Genomic DNA, 13,271 nt, shown 5'->3' on the forward strand with positions numbered 1-13,271 from the left:
ATTGCCTAATCGTGCAGACTAGATCCCAGGCCTGGGTGGATCCCCTCATAGAACAGTATTCGAAATGGGAACTGCATTCTCCAATGCAGTTCTTGGCCATGTGTCATAGTGAGGTTGAAACTGAAGCAATGAGCTCACCCACTTTAGAGGTCTTTGGAAGCAACAATAAAGATGGCCGGGCATGATTGCTCGTGCCTGTAATCCCAGCACTTTGAGAGGCCAAGGCAGGCAGATCACCTGAGATCAGGAGTTCAAGATCAGCCTGGCCAACATGGTGAAACCCTGTCACTACTAAAAATATAAAAATTAGCTGGGCGTGGTGGCGGACGTCTGTAATCCCAGCTACTTGGGAGGCTGAGTTAGGAGAATGTCTTGGACCTGAAAGGCAGAGGTTGCAGTGAGCCAAGATTGTGCTACTGCACTCAGGCCTGGGCAATAGAGTGACACTCTGTCTGAAAACAAAATAAAACAAACAAACAAAAAAAAAACAATAAGGAGACATTTATAAGGTCCTCAAGAGTCTGCCCGTGGGTTTTGTTAGAACCACAGTAGCTCTCTGGACTAAGGCCAGAAGAGTTCTATGGTTAAATTTCCTTGCAACTCTGGCTCTCTGGCTGACAGAGGTTTGGCTTTCATTTTCTTTGTTTTGAGACAGGGTCTTGTTCTGTGCCCAGGCTGGAGTGCAGTGTCACAATATCGGCTCACTGCAACCTCTGCCTATTGGGTTTAGATGATTCTCTTGCCTCAGCCTCCCAAGTAGCTGAGATTACAGGCTCACGCCACCACGCCCTACTAATTTTTGTATTTTTAGTCGAGACGGAGTTTTGCCATGTTGGCCAGACTGCTCTCGAACTCCTGACCTCAGGTGATCCACCTGCTTTGGCCTCCCAAAGTGCTGGGATTACAAGCGTGAGCCATACCTCTCAGCCTTGTTTTGTTTTTTTGAGACAGGGTCTTGCTTTGTTTCACCAGCTGGAGTGTGGTGGGATGATCACAGCTCATTCCAGCTTTAAGCTCCTGGGCTCGAGCCAAACTCTTGCCTTAGCCTCCGAAGCTGCAGGGACTACAGGTGAACACCACCATGCCCAGCTAATTTTTGAATATATATATTTTTTGTAGAGGCAGGGTCTTGCTGTGTTGCCCAGGCTGATCTTGAACTCCTGGGCTCAAGCAATCCTCCCAATTTGGCCTCCCAAAGTGCTGGGATTACAGGTATCAGCCACCATGCCTGGCCAGATGTTTGATGTTAAGTCTCTTAGTTATCTGGAGAAAGGGTGAAGGGGAATGTTGGCCTCTAGGAAGACCCCTCTCCATCCATGGCATCCTGAGGGGGCATTCAAGGTGTTAGGGAAAGTTTGGACTCTGGCCTGATGGTTTCGGTTTTTTTTTCTTTCAAAGCTTTGCATGGTTCCTCTCTTCTCTCTCTTGAGGCTGATGTGGCAGAAAGATCTGTGGCTGCTTCCTGCTGTGTGTGTGTGTGTGTGTGTGTGTGTGTGTGTGTGGTTTTGAAGGGTTTGGTTCTAAGTAGATCTTTGGAAAATCTTTCCTCACTAAATTTATGACTTTAACCCAGAGGAGCCAATTAAAGGCCTAACGCAAAACCTACTTCCAGCAGGGGCCAGTAGAGTGTAGCAGTTACACGTGTGGGCTTCACTCAGTATTTGGGTTTGACACTGGCTTTGACCAGTAGCTGCCATGCATTTCAGTGAGAACTTTTTCAACCTGCACCCTCAATACATGTATACATATAATTATTTATAAGTTGTATGCATAATTCTGGTTCTATTACAAAATATAACAAATTTGAAATTAAAATTGAAAAAATGAAATTAACTCTTAAATGCTTTATTAGGGTATAATTGACAATGAACTGACAGTAACTGACAGTGAACACACCCATCAGACCCTAAAGTTTCCCATGCCTCTCTGTAACTTCTCCTCACCCCTTTCTGCTCCCCTATCCCTGAGTAACCACTGATCCGCTTTTTGTCACTATAAATTCGTTTGCATTTTGTAGAGTTTTCTATAAATGGTATCGCACACTATGGATTCTTTTCTTGCCTGGCTTCTTTCACTCAGTATAATTATTTTGAATTTCAAGCTAATTATGGATAAAATTAAGGATGAAATAATGACGGAGTTGACTTTTAAAAATACTATTTTGTTTTGTTTGTTAATGGTAGAAAATATTTGTGCTCTCCAATTGTAGAGGTTTTTTTTTTTTTTCTTTTCAATTTGAGACAGAGTCTTGCTCTATTGCCCAGGCTGAAATGCAGTGGTGTGATCGTGACTCACTGCAGCCTCAATCTCCCAGGCTCAAGTGAATCCTCCCACCTCAGCCTCCCACATAGCTGAGACAACAGGCGTGCTCCACCAAGCTCTGCTAATTTTTAAAGTTTTTTTTTTTTTTGTAGAGACGGGGGTCTTGCTATGTTGCCCACACTGGTCTCAAACTCCTGGACTCAAATGATCCTCCCACCTCAGCCTCCCAAAGTCCTGGGATTACAGACATGAGCCACCACACCCAGCATACAGAGATTTGCCTTTATGTCCCAGATGACAGTTTTTTTTCTTTTAAATTGAATTAATTTTTAAAAATCTTCTTTAATTTTTTAATTTTAAATATTTTTTATTTTATGAGATGGAGTCTTGCCCTGTCATCAGGCTGGAGTGCAGTGCTGCAATCTCAGCTCACAGCAACCTCAGCCTCCTGGGTTCAAGCAATTATTCTGCCTCAGCCTCCCAAGAAGCTGGGACTACAGGTGTGCACAACCACACCCAACTACTTTTTGTATTTTTAGTAGAGACAGGGATTCACCAAGTTGGCCAGGCTGGTCTTGATCTCCTGACCTCGTTATCCACTCTCCTTGTCCTCCCAAAGTGCTGGGATTACAGGCATAAGCCACCGCATGGCCTAATTGAATTTTTAAGTAGGTAATACATTCACATGGTTTCAAATCTAACCATGTGAAAACATATAAAGTATAAACTCTCTATTTAACTGTTGCTCCCTATTCATCTAAATGTACCATCCCTTCCCACCTTCCGAAAGTTTCTTAGGCATCTTTGGGATTTATTTATGCAAATATATACATGTATGTATGTATATAGAGATATGTACTTTCTTGGTTTCTCTGTGTCCTCCTGTTTTTTTGTTTGTTTGTTTTTTGAGATGGAGTCTCACTGTGTCACCCAGTCTGGAGTGCAGTGGTGTGATATCAGGTCACTGCAGCCTCTGCCTCCTATGTTCAAGCAATTCTCCTGCCTCAGCCTCCTGAGTAACTGGGATTACAAGTGTGCACCACCACACCCAGTTAAGTTTTCTATTTTTAGTAGAGACAGGGCTTCACCATGTTGGCCAGGCTGGTCTCGAACTCCTGACCTCAAGTGATCCACTTGCCCTGGCCCTGCAAAGTGCTGGGAATACAGGTGTAAGCCACTTTGCCCAGCCACATTCTGTTGTATTTTTAAGAGAAAGGGTAGCATATTATTATAATGATGCATACTGTTCTACAACTAGTTTTTTCATGTGATGTATCTCGGAGATCTTACTATATGAGTTTGTAGAAAGGTTTCTTCCCTTCTTTCCTTCCCTCCTTCCTTCCTTTCTTCCTTCCTTCCTTTTTTCCTTCCTCCCTCCCTTTCTCCCTCCCTCCCTTCCTTCCCTCCCTCCTTCTTTCCTTCCTTTCTTCCTTTTCCCTCCCTCCCTCCATCCCTCTCTCCCTCCCTTCCTTCCTTTCTTCCTCTCTCTCTTTCGTACAGTTTCATTGTGTTTCATGGTACTGTACTTTATTTCACCTGATGGACACTTGGATGGATTCTGTTTCTGTATTTTTTTCTAGATAAAAAACCAATGTTGCATCAAATAACCCTGTGCACACATTGTTTTACAAATGTGCAAGTGTTTCTGTATGGTGACTTCTTATAAGTTGGGTTGCTGAGTCTACGAGTTCATATATTTGGGATTTTAATACATAGCATCCACATGACCTCCGCAGGAGTCATACCAATGAACACATCCCTCTACAGGAACAAACTGAAATGAGAGTGCCTAGGTCCTGGAAGTTCCACCACCAGTGTATTTTTCCTTTTTCTTTCTTTCTTTCTTTTTTTTTTTTTTTTTTTTTTTTGAGACGGAGTCTCTCCATGTCACCCAGGCTGGAGTTCAATGGCAGGATCTTGGCTCACTGCAACCTCCACCTCCTAGGTTCAAGCGATTCTCCTATCTTAGTCTCCTGAGTAGCTGGGAAAACAGGCGCACGCCACCACACCTGGCTAATTTTTGTATTTTTACTAGAGATGGGGTTTTACCGTGTTGGCCAGGATGGTCTCAATCTCTTGACCTCACGATTCACCTGTCTCGGCCTCCCAAAGTGCTGAGGATTACAGACATGAGCCACTGAACCCGGCCTTTTCCAATTGCAGAATTTTTTTTTCTATTCTCAAAAATGAAAAATGGCATCTCAGTGTAGTTTTAATTTGTGTTTCTCTTAAGGGCTGAAGTAAAATTAAATGCTTAGTTTTATGTACATACATATGTATGTATGTATTCACTTATTTATTTTTGAGACAGTCTCGCTCTATCACCCAGACTGGAGTGCAGTGGCACAATCTCGGCTCACAGCAACCTTCGCCTCCAGGGGTCAAATGATTATTGTGCCTTAGTCTCCTGAGTAGCTGGGATTACAGGCGCCGCACCACTACATTCAGCTAATTTTTTGTATTTTTAGTAGAGACAGGGTTTTGCTATGTTGACCAGGCTGGTCTTGAGCTCCTGGCCTCAGCCGATTGAGCCAGGCAAGGACACTTGTTCCCAGCTAAGCCAAGTAGATTTATTCTCTTTAAAATCTGAATTGATGGCGGGAGGGTTTGGGAACACTGGAGTTGTAAGATACTATAGGATCTGCGTCAGAGTTGATGCTGTGGAACCCAAAGTCAAGGGCAACTCTCTCCCTCTCTATATTTTTTTAAGAGATGGGATCTCACTATGTTGCCCAGGCTGTTCTCAAACTCCTGGCTTCAAGGGATTCTCCTGCCTCTGCTTCTCAAAGTACTGGAATCACAGGCATGAACCACTGCACCCAGCCCCAAAGTCAAGGGCAAGTCCAAGTTACGGAGAAGATAGACTCTAGGAGCCTTTTGGAGGACACTGACTTACTGAGAAAAAAGAGGAATGCCCAGAAAGAGAGAAGCAGAGAGGGAGAGGATCTGCACCCAAAGAGAGAGAGAACAGGAGAGAGACAAGAGACAGCCAGTGCCAGGTAGCTGGTTAGCAGAACTTCTTGCTCTGGGTTTCCATGAGAGTCCTTTGATCCTTATACTAAAATACCTTCTTTATAATGTATTTCATTTCTTTCAACAAATCCTCAGCATTTGGATTATAAATATATAGAATGCATAAATATACATTACTGCGGAAGTGTAGAATCATATAAATACTTTGGAAAACAGTTTGGCGTTATCTCTTCAAATTGAATACAGTTACCCTCCATTTCTGCGGGTTCTGTATCTGTGGATTCAACCAACCTTAGATTGAAAATATTCGGAAAAAAAACAATAAAAAATAACAGTACAACAATAATAAAATAATATAAATAGGGCAGGCGCAGTGGCTCATGTCTGTAAACCCAGTATTTTGGGAGGCCAAGGTGGGTGGATCACCTAAGGTCAGGAGTTCGAGACCAGCCTGGCCAACATGGTGAAACTTCATATTTACTAAAAATGCAAAAATTAGCTAGACATGGTGGTGCATGCTTGTAATTCTAGTTACTTGGGAGGCTGAGGCCAGAAAATCACTTGAACTTGGCAGGGGACACTGTAGTGAGCCAAGATCATGGCACTACACTCAAGCGACAGAGCGAGACTCTGTCAAAAAAACCCAAAAAACAAAAAAACCCCAAAACCAAATAAAATAAAAACTTAAAATAAAAAAGCAATCAACATAAAAATGTGTGTGTGTGTGTGTTTTTTTTTGTGTTTTTTTTTTTTTTGAGACAGAGTCTCACTCTGTTGTCAGGTGCCAGGCTGGAGTGAAGTTGCACAATCTCGGCTCACTGCAGTCTCCACCTCCTGGATTCAAGCAACTCTCCTGCCTCAGTCTCCCGAGTAGCTGGGACTACAGGTGCGCACCACCACGCCCAGCTAATTTTTGTATTTTTTAGTAGAGACGGGGTTTCACCATGTTGGTCAGGATGATCTCGATCTCTTGACCTCGTCATCCGACTGCCTCTGCCTCCCAAAGTGCTGGGATTACAGTCGTGAGCCACCGTGCTTGGCCAAATGTGTGTGTGTGTGTGTGTGTTTGAGACAGTCTCACTCTGTTGCCCAGGCTGGAGCTCAGTGGTGCAGTGATGCAAGCAGAGCTCACTGTAACCTTGAACTCCTGGGCTCAAGGACTCAAGCAATCCTCTCACTTCAGCTTCCCTAGTAGCTGGAACTACAGGCACACCACCATGCCTGGTCCATTTTAATTTTTGTTTGTATGAATGGGGGTCTCACAGTGTTGTCTGGGCTGGTCTTAAACTCCTTGACCTCAAGAGGTCCTCCTGCTTTGGCCTCCCAAAGTGCTGGGATTACAGGTATGAGCCACCACGCCTTGTCTAAAATATGCACTTTTAAGGAATACATATAAAATGAACTAAACATAAATAGGAAAACAAGAGAACGATGAATATGAGATTCAGGATGATGGCTCCCTAGTTGGGGGAACCATGTGGTTAAGGTTGGCTAGCTTTTGTTTTCGGTGAGTGGTTTCGAAGATACTGAATGCATTATTGAGAACTACTAACAGTATAAAGCCGTGTTATACACAAACTATGGAGAAAAGTATGCCTTGAGCCAAGGGTATTCATTATTATGAATAATCCAGTTCTGTGCATCTGATGTTCAAATAAAAAAAGAAATATAAAGGAGAGTGACTTTTAACAATCTTTAATAAATTTTATTGCTGGTTAAAGGTATTAAACTTGACATGTGTTAACTCTTATATCCTTTTCTCCAATTTTATATTTTATGATGGTTACTATTGAAAAGCAATGCAGGTTGGGCGAGGTGTCTCATGCCTGTAATCCCAGCAATTTGGGAGGCTGAAGAAGGCGGATCACTTGAGGTCAGCAGTTTGAGACCAGCCTTGCTGACATGGTGAAACCCTGTCTCTACTAAAAATACAAAAATCACCAGCCTGACCAACATGGTAAAAGGCTGTCTTTGCTAAAAATGCAAAAATTAGCTGGGTGTGGTGACATGCACCTGTAATCTCAGCTTCTCAGGAGGCTGAGGGAAGAGAACTGCTTGAACCTGGGAGGTGGAGGTTGCAGTGAGCTGAGATCGTGCCACTGCACCCCAGCCTGGTGACAGAGCGAGACTCTGTCTCAAAAATAAACCAACAAACCAACAAAAATTAGCTGGGCATGGTGGTGCACCTGTAGTACCGGCTACTCGGGAGGCTGAGGCAGGAGAATTGTTTGAACCTGGGAAGTGGAGGTTGCAGTGAGCCTAGATTGCACCACTGCATTCAGCTTGGATGACAGAGCAAGACTCTGTCTCAAAAAAAAAAAAAAAAAAAAAGAAAAGAAAAAGAAAAGCAATGCAGAGTTATATCAAACAACAGTCATAAAAACAGCTTTCGTTATTTAAGTGCATGCTGCATACCAGGTACTGTGATAAGCCAGTCACAGGCATTTATGTCATTTACTCCTGAACACATTCTTAGGCACCAGCGACTATCTTTCCCCTCCATTTACAATACCAATGGGGAAACTGAAGTTCAGAGAGATTTAGTGAGTTGCCCAAGGCTACATGGCAAATGGGGCACTACCCCATTCATGACAGACAATTTTTTTTGAGAGAGTCTTGCTCTGTGCCCAGGCTGGAGTATAGTGGCATGATCTTGGCTCACTGCAACCTCTGCCTCCTGGGTTTAAGCAATTCTCTTGCCTCAGCCTCCCAAATAGCTGGGATTACAGGTGCGTACCACCAGGCCCAGCTAATTAAAAAAAAATTTTTTTTGTAGAGATGTCTTATTATGTTGCCCAGGTTGGCCTTGAACTCCTGACCTCAAGCAACCCTCCCTTTTTGGCCTCCCAAAGTGCTGGAACTACAGGTGTGAGCCATCATGCCAGGCTCATATCCCAGCTCTTAAGATGGTGCCTGGCATAGAGTAGGTGCGCCGTAAATCTTTGTTGAATAAATGAATGACTGAATATATTGAATGTCTACCTCCTCCATCTGACTCAGCTCTGTGGGGCTGGGACTGTGTCTCTTTTGTTCACTGTTCTAATTTCAGCAGCCAGCACATTTTCCTTCAATAAATACCTGTTTCTCAAATGAGTAATTAGAAAGCGAGTTGAGGACCTGTCCTTCACGTCCACCAGAGGATGGCGACATAGTTGCTTTTTCTCCTTTCTATCGTCTCACTCCTCCTCCTTTCCCCTCATCCCTTGTGCTCTTCTCTTCCGCTCCACTTCTTTCCCTACCCTTTTTCTTTTCCTGCAGGGAATGACCTGATTTTAGTTTTTAGTCTTGCTACTCACTGTCTCTGAACCCTTTGACTCAGCCGCTCACTTTATTGGTCTGAGATTGATTCCCTGTATCTCATATTTCTTTAAACATACCAAGTGATTCTCATGTTGCACATTTTTCTTGCTCATGATTGCTTTTTGCATGACCCTGTAAGGAAAATTCTACAAAAAGGGGAGATCTTTTGGGAGAGACTTCTGGAAAAGATTCCTCTCCCTTAGGAGGCATCCCTATATATTTTCTTTTCTGTTTTCTCTTTTTTTTCTCTCTCTGTTTTCTGTTTTGTCTTCTTTTTTCTTTTGATGGAGTCTCGTTCTGTCACCCAGGCTCTGAGTGCAGTGGTGCAATCTCAGCTCGCTGCAACTTCTGCCCTCGGGATTCAAGTGGCTCAGCCTCCTGAGTAACTGGGATTACAGGCGTCTGCCACCATGCTGTTCTGTGTGGGAAACGCACAAAAGGAAAAGAAAAGACACACACAATACTTTTTTTTTTTTTTTTTTTGAGATGAAGTCTTGCTCTGTCACCCGGGCTGCAGTGCAGTGGCGTAATCTTGGCTCACTGTAACCTCCCCCTCCTGGGTTCAAGCGATTCTCCTGCCTCAGCCTCCCGAGTAGCTGGGATTACAGGTGCGTGCCACCACACCTGTCTAATTTTTGTATTTTTAGTAGAGACAGGGTTTCACCATGTTGGCCAGGCTGGTCTCCAACTCCTGACCTTGTGATCCACCCTCCTTGGCCTCCCAAAGTGCTGGGATTACAGGCATGAACCACCTCGCCTGGCTGACACACACAATACTTTTACGGGTAAACAACCATTACCCCATGTAAATGGCAATGCAAATATAATAAGCAAATACTATAATAAGCAAATTGCAATGGGAATGGGAAAAGAGAAAAAATATGTTTGTGTATATATATATACATGTATTTACACTCACCAGACTATGGAGGATTCATGGCAAGACTGGGAATCAATACCCTGGGCTCTAGAGTCAGCCACCCGTCTGTGCACAGATGAGGAGAGGGCTCATGAAGCTTCGGCATGGTCTGAGACCCTAGTTCTTTTTGTCATGAGTTGTTTGGCAGGGGGCCCACTCACGAGGGCCCTTCAAGACTGGGCTCAAGGAACACAAAAAGGCCAACTTGCTTTTGTGATTATCTGTTCCTTTTCAATAACTAACATATAGGAATAGATTGGAATAGAGATTTTTCCCAAACAGGGCTGGATGAATGCATCAGGGGTATCATATGACCTGCTCCGGGACTTGGTGACCACTGTTTGTGTCCATGTTCAATTGAGTTCCAATTAAATATTTAACTTCTCCTCCACACAAGCCTGGCTAATTTTTGTATTTTTAATAGAGACGAGGTTTCGCCATGTTCGCCAGGCTGGTCTTGAACTCCTGACCTCAAGTGATCTGTGCATCTCAGCCTCCCAAAGTGCTGGGATTACACGTGTGAGCCACTGTGCCCAGCCTCTTTTTTCTTGCGTGTGTATGAACAACTCTGGAAGATGCACAAAAAAAGAGGGGCAACAGTGGTTCTGATAGGAATGAGGATTGGGAAACAGGAGGCAAAAAGGGACTTCACCTCCCCCACCACAAGGGTGAGTCTAAGACCCCAGCGGGCCCCTCAGTGATGGGTTTAGAGGTGGGCATGTGAGTTCCTTTTCAGGGACTATTTGGATCCTGGGGGAGAGAGATGCTTCTTATTCTCTGAGATCCAAGGTCCTAAGGATGTTGGGTGTATTCTGGAGATGTTGGGCACCATCTTTGCAGGCAGGTGGAGAGTCTGTGTGAAGGTGAGAAAAGCACAGCCAGTGGAGAAAGAAAGTGAGACAGTGACCTGATGCGATTGTTTGAACACCTGGATCCAGCTGTGCCTGAGGTCCATTCCTCCAGAATTCCCTTTGGCTTGAGCTCATCTATACTCTCTTTTCCTTAATCTAGGTTGAAGTTGGTTTCTGCCTCTGGAACCCAAAAGTTTCCTAAGTAAGAATCACTGGCCATTGTGAAATGATTTTACTTCTTTAGAAAGCCCTCAGGCTGCCCTGTGGAGAATAGATAGGGGAAGAGAGAGGGCCAGGGGGTGGAAGGGAAGGGATAATGTTGAGAGGTGTTCTTAAACCCCATTTAGCTGTCTAATAGGTACCTCACCTGGAATGTATCTGCTGTGTTCTGAATGTTCATGTTCCCCCAGAAAACTCATATATTGAAGCCGAATCCCCAATGTGGTGTTATTAGGAGGTGGAGCTTTGGGGAGGTGATTAGGCTGTGAAGGGCGGAGTGCTCATGAATGAGACTTGTGCCCTTATAAAAAAGGCCAGAGGGAGCGGTTGGTTGTTTCCACTGTTGGCTGTTATGAATAATGCTGCTATAAACATCCGTGTACCAGTTTTGCCTGACTGTATGTTTTTATTTCCTTCTATATACCTAGGAGGGAATTGCTGGGTCAGCCAGGTCGTTCTTGCACTGTTCCTTGACGACTCCTGCTGTCAGGCTCCCCCAAAACTGTCCTAGTTCATGCCTTTTGCAAACCTGATTCTCCAGTCTTCTGTGTAAAAACCCAGTTTGGTTTTAGTTCAGGGATTCCTTTCCTTCCCAGATGGGCAAAGTTCTGAAGATCTAGAAGAACGATGACTTGGTACTACTGGGGTAAGGTCAGTTTTTTTTGTGCTGCCATCCTATTAGGCTTTGAGGCACTCTAGAGAGTATGCCCCGCTGGGTTCTGGTTTATACCAGTCTTGATGCAAAATTCTAGTTTTCCTGGTGAGCTCTGAAAAGAAAGTATATCAGTCTTTTACTGACTACAGCCCTACAGAGAATGCAACGGGATGGAACTGACCCCACCACTGCCCTGCAGCACCCAGCTTGGCATTAGTAAGCAAAAGGAAGATGGATGTTTTCAGTCCTCATTTGGAAAACCATATCTTACACGTGATCCCAGAAATTACCGTGATTATCCACATTTGAGCCATAAACTACAACTCACAGATTTGGTATTGACTTTTATTACTACAGTCGTTTTCCTTACTGAGCTGAAAAGCCACATACCTCCCAAGTAGCTGGGACTACAGCCTATGCACCACGAAGCCCAGCTAAATTTTGCATTTTTTTGTAGAGACAGGGTTTTGCCATGTTGCCCAGACTGGTCTTGAACTCCTGGGCTCAAACCATCCACTTGCCTCAGCCTCCCAAAATGCCGGGATTACAAGTGTGAGCCACTATACAAGGCCAATTGTCTTTTTTTTTTTTGAGATGGAATCTTGCTCTGTCGCCCAGGCTGGAGTTCAGTGGTGCGATCTTGGCTCACTGCAACTTCTGTCTCCTGGGTTCAAGTGATTCTTGTGCTTCAGCCTTCCGAGTAGCTGGGGTTACAGGTGTCTGCCACCGTGCCCAGCTAATTTTTATATTTTTAGTAGAGATGGTGTTTCACCATGTTGGCCAGGCTGGTCTCGAACTCCTAACCTCACGTGATCTGCCTACCTCGGCTTCCTGAAGTGCTGGGATTATAGGCGTGAGCCAGGGCACTGGCCTGTTTCGTATCTATCTATTCCTTATCTATTTATTCTTTTTTCTTATCTCTCTATTCCTGGTACAGGAATTTGGTATTTCTCTGATGACTAATGATGTTGTGTCACCACCCTGATTACTTTTTGTCCCAGAGCTTTCCCGGTTATTCTCTTTTAATTTTTTTTTACTTTTTTCTTTCAAAAACCTTTTTAAAAAAAATAGTTTAAGAGGACAAAAAAAAAAAAAAAAAAAAGGCCAGGTGCTCACGCCTGTAATCCCAGCACTTTGGGAGACTGAGGCAGGTGGATCACCTGAGGTCAGGAGTTCGAGACCAGCCTGGCCAACATGGAGAAACCCCATCTCTTTAAAAAAAAAAAAAAAGACAAAAAAAATCTCTCCATAGGTTCACCTACAGAAATCTTGCTACAACTTTTATTTCCTCTAGAGAGTCAAGTTTCACTGTCTTCTCAGTGCTGTTTTCTTTGTAAAAAGGTTTTATTGAGATATAATTTACATACCACATAATTTGCCCATTTGAAGCGTAATGCAATAGATTCTATTACATTCACAGATATGTGCAAGTAAACCATCACCAGAGTCCATTGTAGAACATTTTCATCACCTCAAAAAGAAATCCTGGGACGAGGCATGGTGGCTCATACCTGTAATCCCAGGATTTTGGGAAGCAGAGGTGGGTGGATCGCTTGAGGTTAGGACAGCCTGGGGAACATAGTGAGATCCCATCTCTACAAGCAAACAAAGAACAACAAATTAGCCAGTAGAGATGTCACGTGCCTGTAGTCCTAGCTACTCAGGAAGCTGAGGTGGGAGGATCATCTGAGCCCAGGAAGTTGAGGCTGTGGTGAGCCATGATCACTCCACTGCACTTCAGCTTGGGTGACAGAAGCAGACCCTGTCTCAAACAAACAAACAAAAAAACCCAGAAAACGAAGAAACCCTGTACACTTTAGCTATCATCCCTGACTCTCACCTACCTCCTTCAGCCTTTGGCAATCACTAATCTACTTGTGTCTCTACAGGTTTGCTTATTACCGACATTTCCTATAAATGCAATCATGTAACACGTGGTCTTTTGTGACTGGTTTATTTTACTTAGCATAGTGTTTACAAGGTTCATCCATGTTGTGGCATTTATAATACTTCTTTACGTTTTATGGCCAAATGGTATTGCATTGTATCCATATACCATGTTTTACTTATTCATTCATCAGTCGAACATTTG

This window comes from Callithrix jacchus, chromosome 12 (genome assembly GCF_049354715.1).
Source record: "Callithrix jacchus isolate 240 chromosome 12, calJac240_pri, whole genome shotgun sequence".
Taxonomy (NCBI): Eukaryota; Metazoa; Chordata; class Mammalia; order Primates; family Cebidae; genus Callithrix; species Callithrix jacchus.